We start from the raw sequence: 15627 nt of genomic DNA, 5'->3' as shown, positions 1-15627 counted from the left end.
GCCAACATAATGATGCAAATATCCCTGTAGGTCAAAAGTACACGTCAAGGACACTTTCCCTTGCGGTATGGAAGCTTTCCAGTGAGCTGCACGTCAATTTCAGCATGCTGTAATTTTTTGTTTTGCCATTGTTAGGTGCCTACTGCCTTGTACACGCATCCCAAGGGCCTTTCCGAGGCTCCCCTAGCAATTCCCTCCAGTTTAGGTACGGAACCCTAAACCTGCAGAAAAATACAGCAGGCTGTAATTTTCTGTTTTGGCCCGTTTCGAGCGGAGCGAGCACGCCCTCGCATGTCTCAAGTGCTCCCCCACGCAATGCAGGGTAGTTTTCGTACAACGTACGAAACGAGACTGCAGGTCACATTCCTTCTCGTTCGTTTAGTACGTTCTGTATGGGTTTTTTTTTTTTTTTTAAAGCAAAACTCACAATTGTTAGTGGATTATATTGAGCAACCCAAAAAATTTTAAGTGGCTGTTTATAGCCATTGGCAGCTCTTGACTATTGACTAAGGGCCATTAAGGACAACTTTTGGGGCCGTTTTGGAGCGCCAATTCAAGCACTTAAGCCACATTGGATTCTATGTGCTAGGGCTCCACTTCTCCTATGCTCTCCCTCTCTCATCAAGACTCATCCTCCATGCTCTCTCTCTCTCTCATGCTCTAGCCTCTTCCAATTTAACCAATGCCTCTCCATCTTGTTCTCCAACACTTCCAGGCTCTCAATGCTCATTGCTCTCAATGCTCTCACTCCTCAATGCTTCCATGTTCTAGCTTTCAAGTGATAAGCTCTAGAGACTAGAGTCTTGCCTCTCCATCTTCTCTCCATTGGGTCTCTCCCTCTCAAGCTCCCATTGAAGATCTCATAATGTCAAGTTTCTTTAGTGTAAAGTTTAAACCCAAGGGCCTAAGCCTTGACGTAAGAATTCTTTGTTTTTTTATTTTGAACGTACGTAACGTCGTCGTACATCTTAATATTTTTTAGTTCGTTTAGTACCGCACATCGTCGTACGTGTACAAAACGTACGGAACCGTACGAGACGACTATGACGCAATGGGACAGTTCCCTTTCAAATCGGATGAGTTTTCACGCGAGAAAACTCTTTGTTTTCGCATTCCTTCGCGATGGAACTGTGCGTACTTGAAGGGGATTAGCAATTAGCTAATCCGGTTCCTGTACAGAAGGCTCTTGCCTTGGCAAACGCGCATAAAACCCCCAAAATTGTACATGGTCATCTGAGAAGCCCAACTAGTGGGGCATTACCATATGTGCAAAGGGCAGAGAGAGATGTACGAGAGAAAATCATCGCGCTACATAGAGCAAGGGAGAAGGCAAGCTTTCCATTAAAGCTGTGATCGCCTACACCCACTACTCACACACACACTGTAGCGCTTAATGAACAAGATCAGAATCCTCTCTCAATTTGGGCGCCCCCTCTTCATGCAAATCTGGCAGAATGATTTGGAGCAGCCATGTGTCCGTTATGCCTGTTTTGAGTTAATTTCCTAGTACCCACCAACTTATAAATGACTTTGAACTGAGCCTAGACACCTTTTACTACTCGGATTCCAGTGCCAATTGGCCCGACCAACTCGTGGTGACCTACCCTTCCCGACTGCAGGTGAAACTCTCAGCCATCGGCCGTTTCACACTGGCCATACAATGTCCGACCATTTGCAACTTCAAAAAGAGAGTCCCAAAAATAAAACAAAAATCATTGGAAAGAAACCAACAACTCAAGTTAGCAATTGCCAGTCCTCGTGACAGCTATCTGCACAATTCAGACCCAAAAATTTATGTCATGTGTTAAAGGGCTCCCTGACACTATCACTTTGAAAAAGGATGTTATACTCACCGAGTATGTGGTTACAGGCAGACCGAACTAGAGGCTCTAACAGAGATGATGTTTCTCTCGCTGTACTCATGACAAAATAAGAGGAGAAGTTTTCACTTCTTGGACCACATAAGAATGTATATGTTAGGAGATCTGAGACTTTCTTTGAACACCAAGAAATAGACTTGGGCCTTCATTGCATATTTTATGGACACTTTTTGGGATCACACCTAAGTGGTGTTTGGCTTTGTACATTTATCTTGAGGATGCATCCTCGAGATGTTTATTTTAATAGAAGCTTTTCCTCGGCAGAGGTAGGGGGTGGGGGGGGGTGTTGCTTTTAGAGAGCTATTTGTACATTTCATACCCAAAAATCTGTGTCATCCATTACAGTGGCTACCACCCCTTCCACTAAGTTTCTCAACAATACCACTTTTGAGTGGATAGGGATGTTACACTCACCAAGTACGTGGTTACATGCAGACTGAACCGGTGCCTAGATGTCATGTGATGGCACATCTGTGAGGGATTGCCCTAGAGGGTGACAAAAGACAGACTAGTTGCAAGGGGGAACAGCCCTTGCAGCCATAGCAGATGGCGCAAAGTTCTGCACAGCAGCCGGACCCCGCACAACACCATGATAGAGCTCAGATGGTCAGCGTCAGCAGCAGCAGAGTAATCAGTAGCAACACCGTGATGAGCAGACACAGAACTGAGACTGAGACAAGGGAGCCTTGCGGCAGTAGTTGACCGACTGCAGGCAATCTGTCATTTGCAGAATTGTAGGCACACGCCCAGTCGAGGGGAGGTACGAGATCTTATACAGGCGCGCCTTCTTACCGAGGTCAACAAGCTCACCGATATCCAGATCCTTGGCCGTGGCTTTTATTAGGTTGAGTTCGAGGGGCCATAGATGGTGGCCAAGGTTTTGCATATGAGCCCTCTTGCTCTAGAAGATGCTAGAGCCTAATTCAGACCTTGGCGACATGGCTTTGACCCCTCTTTGGTTGAGTCTGCTAAGGACGTGAACCAGTGGCAGTCTGTTTCCCAGGTTTGCACAGAAGAGTACCTCCCTTTGCCTCCTCGCCTCGGAGATCTGATTGGTTCCTTCATAGAGTCTCCAAGGACGGCTGCATCGGTGGCTGCCAAGGCAGCTGGTATTCCATCAGTTCTAGTCTTGGTCAGAGATCCTCACGCCTTACCGAAGATAGTCCAACTTCCAACGGTTGGTGATGATTGGATTAGGAAGCGCGTCGAGTTTTCGAGGCTGCCTAATCAGTGCTTCATTTGCAGACAGATGGGACATACTCCACGAGGCTGCCCTCGTCGCCGCCCCGCCCGCCACGCCTAGCCCAGGGCCAGTCGGATTCTCAATGTCAGACGGCATCTACAACGGGCAAGGAACCTCCCCAGCAGCATCTGAGCCGGAGTGGCAGGAGGTTCAAGGTGCAAGGGGCAGCGACAACCCCCTGGGGGGGCATAGGCTAGGCCTCAGCTAGCACAGAGATGGGTTCCTACAGGGAACCCTTTTGATCCTTTAGCCAGACAGGAGCAGTCCAAGCATGTGGAGGAGACCCATCCAAAGCCAACTCCAGCAGCAGCAGCCAGTTGTTTAGTCGTTCCGCCTGTAGTAGATAAGACTCCTTTTCCTCCTCCGCCTGCTCTTACGTTGGTCCCATAGGTCGAATACGAGCTATGTTCTGGTTTACTCTTCCAGCATCATATTGAGAATATTCTTAGTACATCCATAGTGTTTTGGAATCAATGAAGAATACGTTGCAAAAACAATAATGGATACAAATTCTACTTTGCAGATCTTGAATGTGTTTCATAGAAAGAGAACCATTTCTTTAGCATAAGGGACCCTCTGTAGATATTTACATATTGCCATGGGCTTAATGATCTTTGCAATCAGACAATACGGATGAAACCTTGATTCATTGTGCGTTATTTTTGTATTTATGTTTAAAACTGCTGGTGTGCCTTCAATTGTTCTTAAAACATGCACTTGTTTCTGGAGTGCTTTCTCCTTCGTGGAGGCAGCCAGCAGGACTGGACGACGGAGACAATTGGCCAGAGCATCAAGACTCGGGTGATCGAATTCTCTCACCATCTGGGGGACCAAGGGGTTACAAATGTGCTCAAGCATTTTAGGCCTTTGGCACGATTTGGTTTATCACATGCTGATGCCTCGGGATTTAGACATTTGGCTATGCACATGATTGTGGATACATAAAGTGATGTATTAATTCATGACGATGTGTGGTCACAGGCAGAGGCAAGACGGGTAGCCATAGAATACTGGGAGATGCTCAGATATATGGATTGCCTTCACAGTTTTTGTCACGTGACACATCCAACCCTATGTGTCCGTGGACAAGCTACAGCATGATCACGGTTCAGTCAATCCAGCCAGTCTAGATTAGAAGGGATTTGGCACTTTTGTGAGTCTATTCGTAGACCGTGCATGCCGAGTAACTTAGTGTAGATGCATATCCTCTCGTTGCACACAGCATGATCATCAGTATTCCCTTAGAATCCATTAGAATCAGTTAGGGGGATTTTCCAGTGCATTTAACCTATTTTCCATATTTTTGACATTTTTCACTTATTATTTTTAAGTGACTTTCCAACAAAAGTAGGTAGGGCAATTTTGCTAAGAAAATATATAAGCAACCCAAAGCTAGCATTCTTTGGCAAATGAGCAAGGAGCACAACAAGCCCTCAGGCAGCAGGTACCCCTTCTCTCTCAGCAAGACCTCTCCAAGCCTTCCTTGGCGAGCCCAGAACCTCCCTAAGCCTAGCGTTTTTGCTATCATCGCCACACCTCACCCTAGCCCTGCCCTGGCGTTTTCAGCCCTGATCATCGCCATCAGCCCCAGACTCCCAGCGTTTTCACTAACGCTACAGTACCAGCCAGCATTTTCTATTTTCAGCCCATTTGGCCGCAGATAGGCAGCGTTTTCAGCATGCATGAATAGCAGCAGATTCGGCCATAAAGACTTGCAGAAGATCCCTAAATTCAGCCCTCAAAAACGCAGCCAAAACAGTCATTTTCAGCCACTGAAACAGTCCCAGATTTTCAGCCATAGCGTGTTTATGGACGACAGATAGAAGACCGCAGATTTCAGCCCTAAAGTCGTCGTCGTCACCGACATAGTCCCAGGTTGCATCAGTCCATTGCATCGTCATTGTACCACTTTGTGCAATCAATAAGTAGACCACTCTCGCCGACGAGAGTGGGGCCTTCGGAGGAGGTTTTTACGTCTCCGGTGTCGTATCTCTCTTCTCTCTCTATCTCTCAGTCTCATACACTTGCACGCACAATGTCCATTCACTTTGTTTGTGATCATAGCACTTTCCATTAAGAACGGAAGGCTCTCGCTTCCATAAGAACTAAAAGGAACCTTGAACACAGTTCGTAGCACTCATCTTGAGCAAAGCGCAAACATTCATTCCGCTACACCTAACATTGGTATCAGAGCTTTGGCAGTGTTCTGTATCACTCAAGGAAAGAACCACAAGAATCACAAGAATTTTTTTGCTTGTTGCGGTCGCACGAACCCAAGTTCGCTTGGGCGTGTCGATTCCTAATCGTGTTTTTGAAGAGTGACAGGAATCCCAGGAAAGAAGGGCTTGTCCAGCCTCCCCTTGTGTCTCTTTTCACTCATTGAGAGCGGACCGTGCACTTAGCGGCCGGCCAATCGACGTGAGAACCAGAACGGTAAGAACGGTAAGAATGGTAACTCTTCTAACCAATCTTCCAACAGTCTCTCAGAAAAGAATTCTTCCAATGAATCTAAGGGTAAGGCTAACACAATTGCTAAACCTAAGCTTACTCCAGATGAAAAGGTAGCACAAGGAATTGTAGGAGGATACATCACGTCGGAAGAGCAAAGCACTTATTCTAAGGAAGGTCGTCGTTTTCATTGTCACATTAAGGGTCACATAAAAAGAACATGTCCTAAGCTTGAATCGAATGAATCTAAAGAATCCATAGAACCCACTTCTCTGTCAATGCAATGAATGATAACACGAGTGTGCCCCAAGTTTCTCATGACCCTCCCATTGATGATTCTCTCATTAAATGTTATGGTCGTACATCGGGGCAGCGTTTTGTCATATTGTTTGACCCAGGTAGTATGCATGATGTGATCAGTCCCTCTCTTGTTAAGAGAGCCCGCCTCGAAGTTAGTCCGAGATCTTCTATCGAGGTCTCTGGCTTTGTTTCCGGTATGGACGCTCTCATCACGGAGGAGTGCCTTGATGTGTTTTTTGGAATTCAACAAGCTGCCTTCACTAGAAGATTTGTTGTTTCTCCTCTCTCAAGATGTGATATGATTTTGGGCATTTGATGGTTTCGTGATAATAACGCTCTCATTGATTTTGAGGCTAACACTTTAACTCTCAATGCCAAAAGTGATTCTCCTATTGTCATTCATGGAGAGAACATTGTTCATTCTCCATCTCTCATTACTAATATGCAGGACAAGATTGAAAGGATTCAGGAGAAGTAGACTCTCTCAGTCTCTTTTTCTCCACAGCATGACACACAGAATTTGCATGATTATGAGAAGTGTGATGATTTGAATGATAATGATTTACATGATGGTTTGGATGACAAAGATAAGCATGATGATTTGCATAATCAAGATGTGATTTCTCACAAGCATGATGAGTTGCATGAAGATGGTGTGATTGTTCACAAGGATGATGAGTTAGTTGATGCTTTTTCTAGCGACGCTAACCTCGTTGCAGATTCGATCAATCATGAAGGATCGATCTTGGCTCTCGAGCCTAGGTCCAAAGAACCCTCGCAGGAAGTATTATGTGTTCGCATGATTGGTACGCATGCATTGTTCGAATGTTTCATTCATGATCGTTTCCTCTATTTTAGTCAGCCTCTTTATGTGATCCCTTTTCCTAGGCATGACATATTGTATGTTGAGCACGTTTCTCTCATGGATGAGCACGAATGTATGCGGATTTCTCATGAAAAGTTGAAAAGTTTGTATGTCAGGAAGTCACATTCTATGTCTCTTCCTTGGCATGACACAGTTTCCGAACGAGCACATGAAGGTATGAGCACCAAGCGTGGGCATTTCCATTGTGTTTTGCCACATTTGATAGCTCTCGATCATACGAGAAAGATTCGATCTCATTGTTTGCGTGTGTGTGGTGAACGGTCTAGCACTCCGTCTGTTTGTTCCTCTACATTGCATACACAGTCTTTGAGGAAGACAAGATTTTTTCCCTTCACTTTACATGGAATGGGTATGTTCATGGTTTTGTTTGGAAATGGTTTCAGGAATTTTCAGCCATGGAGATTCTTGAAGAAGAAAGAAGCAGGTCTCTAGACGAAGTTGAAGTAAGGAAGGAGCCACAAAAGACTTTGTGTCGCTTTCGGCGCGGCCCAAAGAAGCAAGCGTTGCAGACCTTTATGAAGTTCAAGTACCGCAAAACCCACACATCAGAGTGGGCCGGCGAAGAGTCCCTTCCAGGATTCCGGATGCTATTGGCGATCTCCCTCGACGCCATACAGTTCGGTACCAGTACCTCACTTTGAAAAGGAGGGGATGTCACGAGACACATCCAACCCTATGTATCCATGGATAAGCTACAGCATGACCAGGGTTCAGTCAGTCCAGTCGGTCTAGATTAGAAGGGATCTGGCACTTTTGTGAGTCTATTCGTAGACCGTGCATGCCCAGTAACTAAGTGTAGATGCATATCCTATGGTTGCACACAGCATGATCATCAGTATTCCCATTAGAATCCATTAGAGTCAGTTAGGGGAATTTTCCAGTGCATTTAGCCTATTTTCCCTATTTTTGACATTTTTCACTTATTATTTTTAAGTGACTTTATCACAATAGGCCCTCAGGCAGCAAGTACCCCTTCTCTCTCAGCAAGACCTCTCCCAGCCTTCCTTGGCAAGCCCAGAACCTCCCTAAGCCTAGCGTTTTTGCTATCATCACCACACCTCACCCTAGCCCTGGCGTTTTCAGCCCTGATCATCGCCATCAGCCCCAGACTCCCAACGTTTTCACTAACGCTACAGTACCAGCCAGCGTTTTCTATTTTCAGCCCATTTGGCCGCAGATAGGCAGCGTTTTCAGCATGCATGAATAGCAGCAAATTCGGCCATAAAGACTTGCAGAAGATCCCTAAATTCAGCCCTCAAAAACGCAGCCAAAACAGTCATTTTCAGCCACCGAAACAGTCCCAGATTTTCAGCCATAGCGTGTTTATGGACAACAGATAGAAGACCGCAGATTTCAGCCCTAAAGTCGTCGTTGTCATCCCCGTCGTCGTCACCGACATAGTCCCAGGTTGCATCAGTCCATTGCATCGTCATTGTACCACTTTGTGCAATCAATAAGTAGACCACTCTCGTGGCCTTCGGAGGAGGTTTTTACGTCTCTGGGGTCGTATCTCTCTTCTCTCTCTATCTCTCAGTCTCATACACTTGCACGCACAGTGTCCATTCACTTTGTTTGTGATCATAGCACTTTCCATTAAGAACGGAAGGCTCCCCCTTCCATAAGAACTAAAAGGAACCTTGAGCACAGTTCGGAGCACTAATCTTGAGCAAAGCGCAAACATTCATTCCGCTGCACCTAACAGTTTTGGCTATGTGAGTTGTTGTAACAGACTTGGACACTCCAAGTCAAGATCTACCGCGACACAACAGGAATTCACTTCAAAACAGTTCACAATTCACAATTGATTCGACACGGCCCAGCGGAATTCCGTGCCTAGAGATATTGGCCCCAAAGACTGGCGCCCCTTTCGGTATTTCTTTTTGTATTAATCTGTTGCACAAAGTACACGGAGTGGTTTGGTCTCACTCTCAAACTCTGCCTCCAGATGCTCTGAGAAGTGAGAGGCCAACTACACCTATAAAGAGTTACAAGGGATGCCAAAAGCAGAGCCCCAAAAGCTGTCCCAAAAGCATTCAATAAATAAAGCTTTTGTTTTACTCTCAAGCCTTGCTTGAATAAAGCAATTAAAATAAAGCTTTCCCTCTCTCTTGCTTGCGTGGAAACAGAAAAGCAAGAATTTGCGTAGACTTTCCAGCTGCCGTACTGCTGCCTTTTTTTCCGTACGTTGGCCATGTGGCTGTCCGTACAACCTTCTGCGTTTTCCGGCGCAATCTACAAAGGTGTCCGTACGGTGCCTGCCACGTCAGCAATGCAGCATCAAAACCTGGAAGCCTTTTTCCCGGGACTTTCCATGCCAAGGGGAGGGTGTGCGCGTGTGTATACGGGCTGCCACATCACTGGTTTGTGACATACCCCCCTCTTGAAAGCATTGTAATCGCCCTCAATTACGCCTGCAAAACAGACAGAAGCCATAAATTGTCTTAGCAGACACTGACTGTTAGTACCGACGCACTAGGAACACACATCTAGCACATGTACCAATCGACAATCACATCACACGACATCACAGGACATCACTCGACATCACGTGACAAATCACATTCAACATTCATTCGGATCTCAGACCATGATTTATCGGTAACAAATTTAGCGATCGCATCTAGATTCACTCGGGACCTCACAGATGCCCAATTGACTAATCCTTATTGCAACCATGTCTATCGAGATCGTTCAGGCCGAAATGCTACAGTCATTTCGTCTATCAGTTCCTGCACTTAAACAAGTCAAGAACAAGTCAGTATCATGTTCGGGAATTCCAATTCATAAAGTCATCCAGTAGAATATTGTCATCTCACAGTATTTTTTCGACTCTTCAAGGCTAGAGCTTAGCCGCCTGCTGAGTCAGTTCGAGCTTTCTGGCAGGAGTTGATTCACACTCTACGTCACTATTAGAGTGCAGTATGATTGTATCACAAGCACCTCTAACAATGCAACGTGACAGCAACACGGTTTGACCAGAATCTGGCGCCCGGGTCCCTTTTTCTCGGTGGGCCAACAACCTCATCAACCACCTGTGTGGTTATTCCCTTCCCCTGTTTCTTGATCTAGCCGTTGTACATTTTGATGGTCGTGACACACGAAGAATCTCCCCTCACTCTGGCACTATGTACCCCACCACGAGGGAGTTGTAGCCCTAAGGGCAGTTTTAAAAAATAATAGAAGGATCTTTTTCTCACGGGAAAAACAAGTGATAAAATTACCAGGCCTGCCAAGCATATTAGAAATTTCTTTTTGACATGCAATTTTTCAAGCCCTCTTTCATATGCTTTGTGTAATGCGATCAACTTATATAATTTGCCATATATAACGATAACTCAAGGATATTAACACAAAACATGACAGGTAATTTTGAGATTCTAGCATGTCAAATGACATGAGGTTTTTTTTAAGCACTTGTTTTGATAGGCAAAATAACCCTTGACAAAAAAAATAGGCGTCAATTTTAGGCCTTGATTTGAGTCTAGATCCCACTTTAAAATCTCTACATCTCTAAGCTTTTTTTAAAAAAAACATAAGCACAAAAAATTGAATAAAAAAAGCACCCTTAAGCTTTACACCCTAAGCTTTAGAGCCGTATGCTCTAGACCCCACTTTAAAAATTCAACATCATTTGCTCTAGAGCCCCTTTTACGAATTTAAAACTCTAAACCCCTAAGCTGTAAATCCACTCTAAAGGCTCTAAAGTTCTAAGTCCTAAAACTCTAGCATCTCGGGGTGACCCTCCCCCTACCTGTGGGTCCATGTAACCTTTTCACTTTCTTTAATTCAAAGTTTTACCTTCTTATAAAAAAAACTATAGGTACTCATTGGATCATTGAAGACCTTACTTTAAAAGTTCTACATCTTAAGTTTTAGACTTAGCTTTAAAATCTCTAAAAGTAAAAATAAAAAATATCTAAAGATTAAAGCTCTAAAGGATAGATCCCTTCATTAAAGTTTGAACTAACAAAAATGACAACTTTAGTCTATCACCTCAAGTTTCAAAAGGTGAAAGAACTTCTCAAAATTAAAAGGTGGGATTTGTGGAGCCTCTAAGGTTTTATCATTTAACCTCTAAGACTGTCAACATTTCATGCTTTCAAAGGAAACCTCTAAGGTTTTATCATTTAACCTCTAAGGCTGTCAATGGTTTCATGCTTTCAAAGGAAGCCCAAAATCCTTTCCTTGATAAATGAGCATTCATTTCATGTTTCAAAACTCAAGACATGTCCATCATTAGATTTACACACTCTTTATCTAAATGAGTGTCCACTACCTTATTTCAACCAATCAACATTTTGGCCTATCAAAAAATGCTTGAAAATACAACTCAACCTTTTTTCGATTTTAGTCAGCAAAAAGAGAAGGGATCTCTATAGCCTTTGCCCTTTGGGCACGCCAAAAAATATGCATCTTATTATGTGGTACCACATCCAAAGATGATGGAATGGATGCGGATAATTTTGGAGGCAGAGCACAGGAGTTTTACATCCCCTTGGTTTTTTTGCGCTACTATAGGAGTTTTTTTACAACATATACTTTATATCTTTATATCATTCTAGTAGCTAGCACTGGTCTTTATAGAAAGCTTTTGGCAGATTTGTTAGGCTTCCTACAACCAGATAGAACCTCTTCACCACTTCATGGTTTGAGTATATTATCCTTTAATGTATCCTGTGGTTGAATGGGTATTTTTCCTCATGATCTCATTGTATATCTTTCAGGATTTTTCCCACATTTCTTGTATATGGACCTTTCGTCGATTCTATGTAATGCAAAGGGTCACAATCCCCACTTTTTGCTCAAAAGAGAACGCTCACGTAGAATGGGCGTTGGGCTGAGGTGGACACTTGGGGTGAAGAAGTGCCGCCGGTGATAGTGGATCGCAGAGTAGACGCCTGATGCACAATCCAATAAGTTCGGATAGCAAACTCTATGAATGATGCAAGACACATGAAAGAGAGCCCCCTACACCTTAAATATAATAGTGAGTCAGGGTACGGTCGGGTAAATATCTCTATCAAATACCTGTTTTAACTGGTACGTATGAGTAATTAAGAAAATTTGTATTAATTTAGTTCTAGGAAGTGATTTAAAGAATTGACTATTTTTGTTCCTGGATGAATTCATTTTCTGCTAAAAAAAGCAGCAGCATTTTAGACATCCAATATGTCAACATAGACATCAAAATTTCTACTGCTCTTGAAAATTGCCAGTGTACAAGGTTGTTCATTCAATTTTACAAGGTGACCTTGGGACATCAAACAGCTGAGCAAATATTGCATCAAATGAAGGACAGGGTCAAGTTGTAAAATTCAAAACAAAGCACCACCTACACAACTCATAAATGATGAGATATCTGCTTGAATGTTCATAAGCTACAATACATCATCAATACCCAAGCATCAGAGTAAGTTGGCATAAAACTAGCCACTATTTTAGTCTTTAAACTTGTCTATTTGAAAACCGGCATTCAAGAAGTGTAGGGCAGCACCTGGCTATCTTCTGTTGATTGGAATCATCCCTCTTAGCAACCACTTTGATTCGTTAGCACCGGATCACATTACTGCCACACTATTGCTGGTACAAGCTGAAATGTAAATCCAGACAAAGCGAAACCCCTGTAATGAAACAAATATGTGTACACGTAAGAGACGGAAGAGCTCTGCGAAGTTTGCAGCGCTCTCTCTCTCTCTCTCTCTCTCTCTCTCTCTCTCTCTCTCTCTCTCTCTCTCTCTCTCTCTCTCACACACACACACACACGCCTACCACAACACACGCACGCACACGTAGACACAAGCACAAATTGTGAAGCATGATGCTCACCGATGCGGAAAAGCTGCGCTCTGCACTGTAGAGACGAGAAGAATGTCTAACAGACCATGAGTACAAGGGATGTGTCGGTGATGCGTGCAATTCCAGCAGCCTTTTTCGGCAGTGGGGTCTGCCATTGAGCTTGGCGCCATTCTAGCAGGACCCAGGTAGTCTCAACTTTCAAAGATGGCGATCGCCGACAGGCAGACTCCAGAGTCCACACATTAAAATATATTGGTGTGCTGCTCGTGCGTCAGCGTGCGTTCGTGTGCGACGGTGGGAAAGAACTGAGGGCCTACACATGGTGGGTTTGAAAACTCACAAAACTATTCCTAAAAGGTTCCCTTGATAATAGGGGTACTTTTACACTAATAGTTGTTCAAAAGATTGTCGGGTTTGAGAGTTTGCTCTTCGTACACAAAAGAGTTTACCAGATTTTTTTTCGCAAGTCCATTTTGTGCGTTCTTGACACCTTTAAGTTATTCTTACACAGTGATTCTGCTACATTTGGTTCGAATAAAGAAAAACCATCTATTTTCTTTATTTAAACCCATCGTGTGAAAGCCTCTTAGAAGTTTTTGCTTGGCAATAAAAATATACCTATGACATGCCACGAATATTGTGGGGTCAACAGTGGGAGTTTCGTGGGCGAAGTCAACACCTTGAATTTAGGGCCTCGAGCACTCGAATTTACCAAATCTTTTTGAATGGCACAGTGATGGGCATTTGTGAGCATGTTTGTGTGTAAGGTGCAGGAGCTAGCTGTTTCAAAAGCTCTCCTTCTTTACTTTTAGAGGGCATATGGGGGAGCCCTCTAAGAAAGAATGGGTGACCCACTACTGAATGTCCATCTTTGTAGAAATAGTAAAACAAAGGGAAAATTACCAAAATACCCCTCTAATAGAAGAGCCACTCGCCATGAAAATAGCTTATCACCTACATTTTCTTGAGGGCTAGTAGAGGTAAGAGATTCACTCGGTCTGCATGGCTGAGCTTTCGGCTTTTCTATTTTTAGGCAAAGCAATACCCCCACTCTCCTAGAGTGCGACCCGGCTCTTCGTTAGCAAAAAGGTTTGCCATCATTAGCGTGCCTTGTATCCCACAATTTCTCCTAAGAATTCCATGGCTCACTAACAAAGCCTTATGTAGGCGAAAAATATTTCCACATATGAAACAATGTGAAAAGTCACAATAGCTTACATAAAAGGATGAGGAAGAGTGTGCATGACCCACTCCTCGATGTCTCAATTTAATTTATACAAATAGTAAAAATAACTCCATAGTTTACATTTAAGTGATGGAACAGTCACCATGGCCCACTTCTCAATGTCCCCATTTATTGAAATAGGCAACAAACATCAACAATTATTACATTAGACTACATATACATAAGACCATGTTTAGTTAATGCCCCTCTTTCAAGCAAAAGGAAGAAAATAAGGTTTGCCATCGTCAGCTTTCCTTGCAAACGAGCTCAATCCAATGGTCCACAATTATTCCCAAGAGTTCCATGTTATACTAAGGCCTTATCTAGGTCAAATATTATTTCATATTCCTCTTCTTTATCATAGAGTGTTGACTTGATTGTTGGTGGAAGAACCCTCCTCGAAGCTCTACATAGACATATGTTCCTCACACCCTTCACACTCTCTCTCAAACACATAAACTGTCAATATCTGTAAGGGTTTTAGGCCAAGTGGTCGCCTAAAGGCAATCGCCAGCCACCCATATTCATTTTTTTGTTATAATGCCAATAAGAAGATGAGAGTGGCAATGCTAAACACACTATGTATCTCCTTTTACTTCCCCCTTCTCTCATTCCCTCTCTTGCACTCACCATTGCAACTCCCACAAGTGGTATCAGAGCCCAGGTAAATCACGGCTACCCCGTGCATGCAACTCTCCTTGTGAAGGTTTTGGAATCTAGAGAGCTTGGAGGCTCTACAAAGGAAATCGGGCATCTCAGTAGATGAGATAATTTTGGGGAGCTTTGGTAGCTTCTGTAGAGAGTGGAACAGGTGAATTGAAAGCTCTTGAGCTTGCAAGCAAGCCTTGAAGGTTTGGAACAGGTCGAAGCAGGAAATTGAGAAATTAAATTCTTCTTTCGAGTCGAGAGGCAAGCTTGGGTTATGCAAGCAAAGCGAACAGCGGGAGCAACAGAGAGTGTTGAGCAGAGCAATTGGGGATTGAGGAACTCACTGCAACACTATAGCAGGCAAAGTAAGCAAGTCAACAAGCATTTGCCAAGCTGTGGACGAGTCAGCTAAGCACTTGAAGTCGAGGAGCTCGGGAGTCAAATAGGAGCTCCAATCAAGCAGATTTCTTGGGAGTGGGTGTGGTCACACACACACACACACACACACACACACTCAGATCTCTCCCCACAAACCACCATCTCGAATTGGCAACGCACACACACCCCTCGTCAGATCCTACTGGCATTCGTTAGTTTGGCAGGCAATCGACACCAAAAAAACCTTTTTTTTTTAACCTTGAGTACACATTTTGTGTGCAAGGGCCGATCCCACTAAAAGCCCTCGACAAACCAACACCCCCCCCCACACTCACATCTCTTCTCGCAGTTGTAGAGAGCACACACACACACACACACACCCGAGTCAAAGTGTGATCGAGATAGAGATAGTCCAACAGTGAGAGAGCTTGAGACGGTTGAGCGACTGAGAGAGAGAGAGAGAGAGAGAGAGAGAGAGAGAGAGAAAACAGGGACATGTGACTTCGGCGATTCCTCTTCGGTTCGGACTACGACATTCTGGTTGAGACAGTCTCTCCCGAACGATTCCTTCTCAGTTTCGAACATCGACGAAATCGGCCTTGGCTTTAAGCATTGACGGCCCGACGATCAGTTTCAACACTGATCAGACGATTTCTCGGCTTCGACGCTCTTCTCAACATCGGCGAGTGCTTCCGTCCGACGGCGGTGGCGGAAGGCGACATCGGTTTCAATTTTTGACATTGACTCAAATTCTCGGTGACCTCGATGTCTCCCACGGACGACTGTGCTTGCAACATGCACGGTTGAGGTGGTGAGATACCTC

At 44.1% G+C, this 15627-nt stretch overlaps 1 protein-coding gene and 1 long non-coding RNA gene across 2 annotated transcripts in view; both read right to left on the bottom strand.

The window, feature by feature from the left end:
- Positions 1-12478, bottom strand: part of LOC147451928 (protein IQ-DOMAIN 6-like) — a 42793-nt gene extending 30315 nt beyond the window's left edge. Inside the window, exon 1 of the mRNA XM_086517804.1 lies at positions 12252-12478. The gene's annotated coding sequence lies outside the window, so the exon portion shown is untranslated. The remainder of the gene's footprint in view (positions 1-12251) is intronic.
- Positions 12252-12839, bottom strand: LOC147451927 (uncharacterized). Its single transcript, XR_015188853.1, has 2 exons — positions 12584-12839; positions 12252-12378 (listed from the first exon to the last, which is right to left on the bottom strand). It is a non-coding gene; the product is annotated as an uncharacterized LOC147451927 (long non-coding RNA).
- Positions 12840-15627: the final 2788 nt, after the last annotated feature.

The sequence above is a fragment of the Adiantum capillus-veneris genome, chromosome 8 (genome assembly GCF_014529385.1).
Source record: "Adiantum capillus-veneris isolate H3 chromosome 8, ASM1452938v2, whole genome shotgun sequence".
NCBI lineage: Eukaryota > Viridiplantae > Streptophyta > Polypodiopsida > Polypodiales > Pteridaceae > Adiantum > Adiantum capillus-veneris.
The sequence above is the reverse complement of the archived record's forward strand: the minus strand, read 5'-3'. Positions and strand labels throughout refer to the sequence as shown.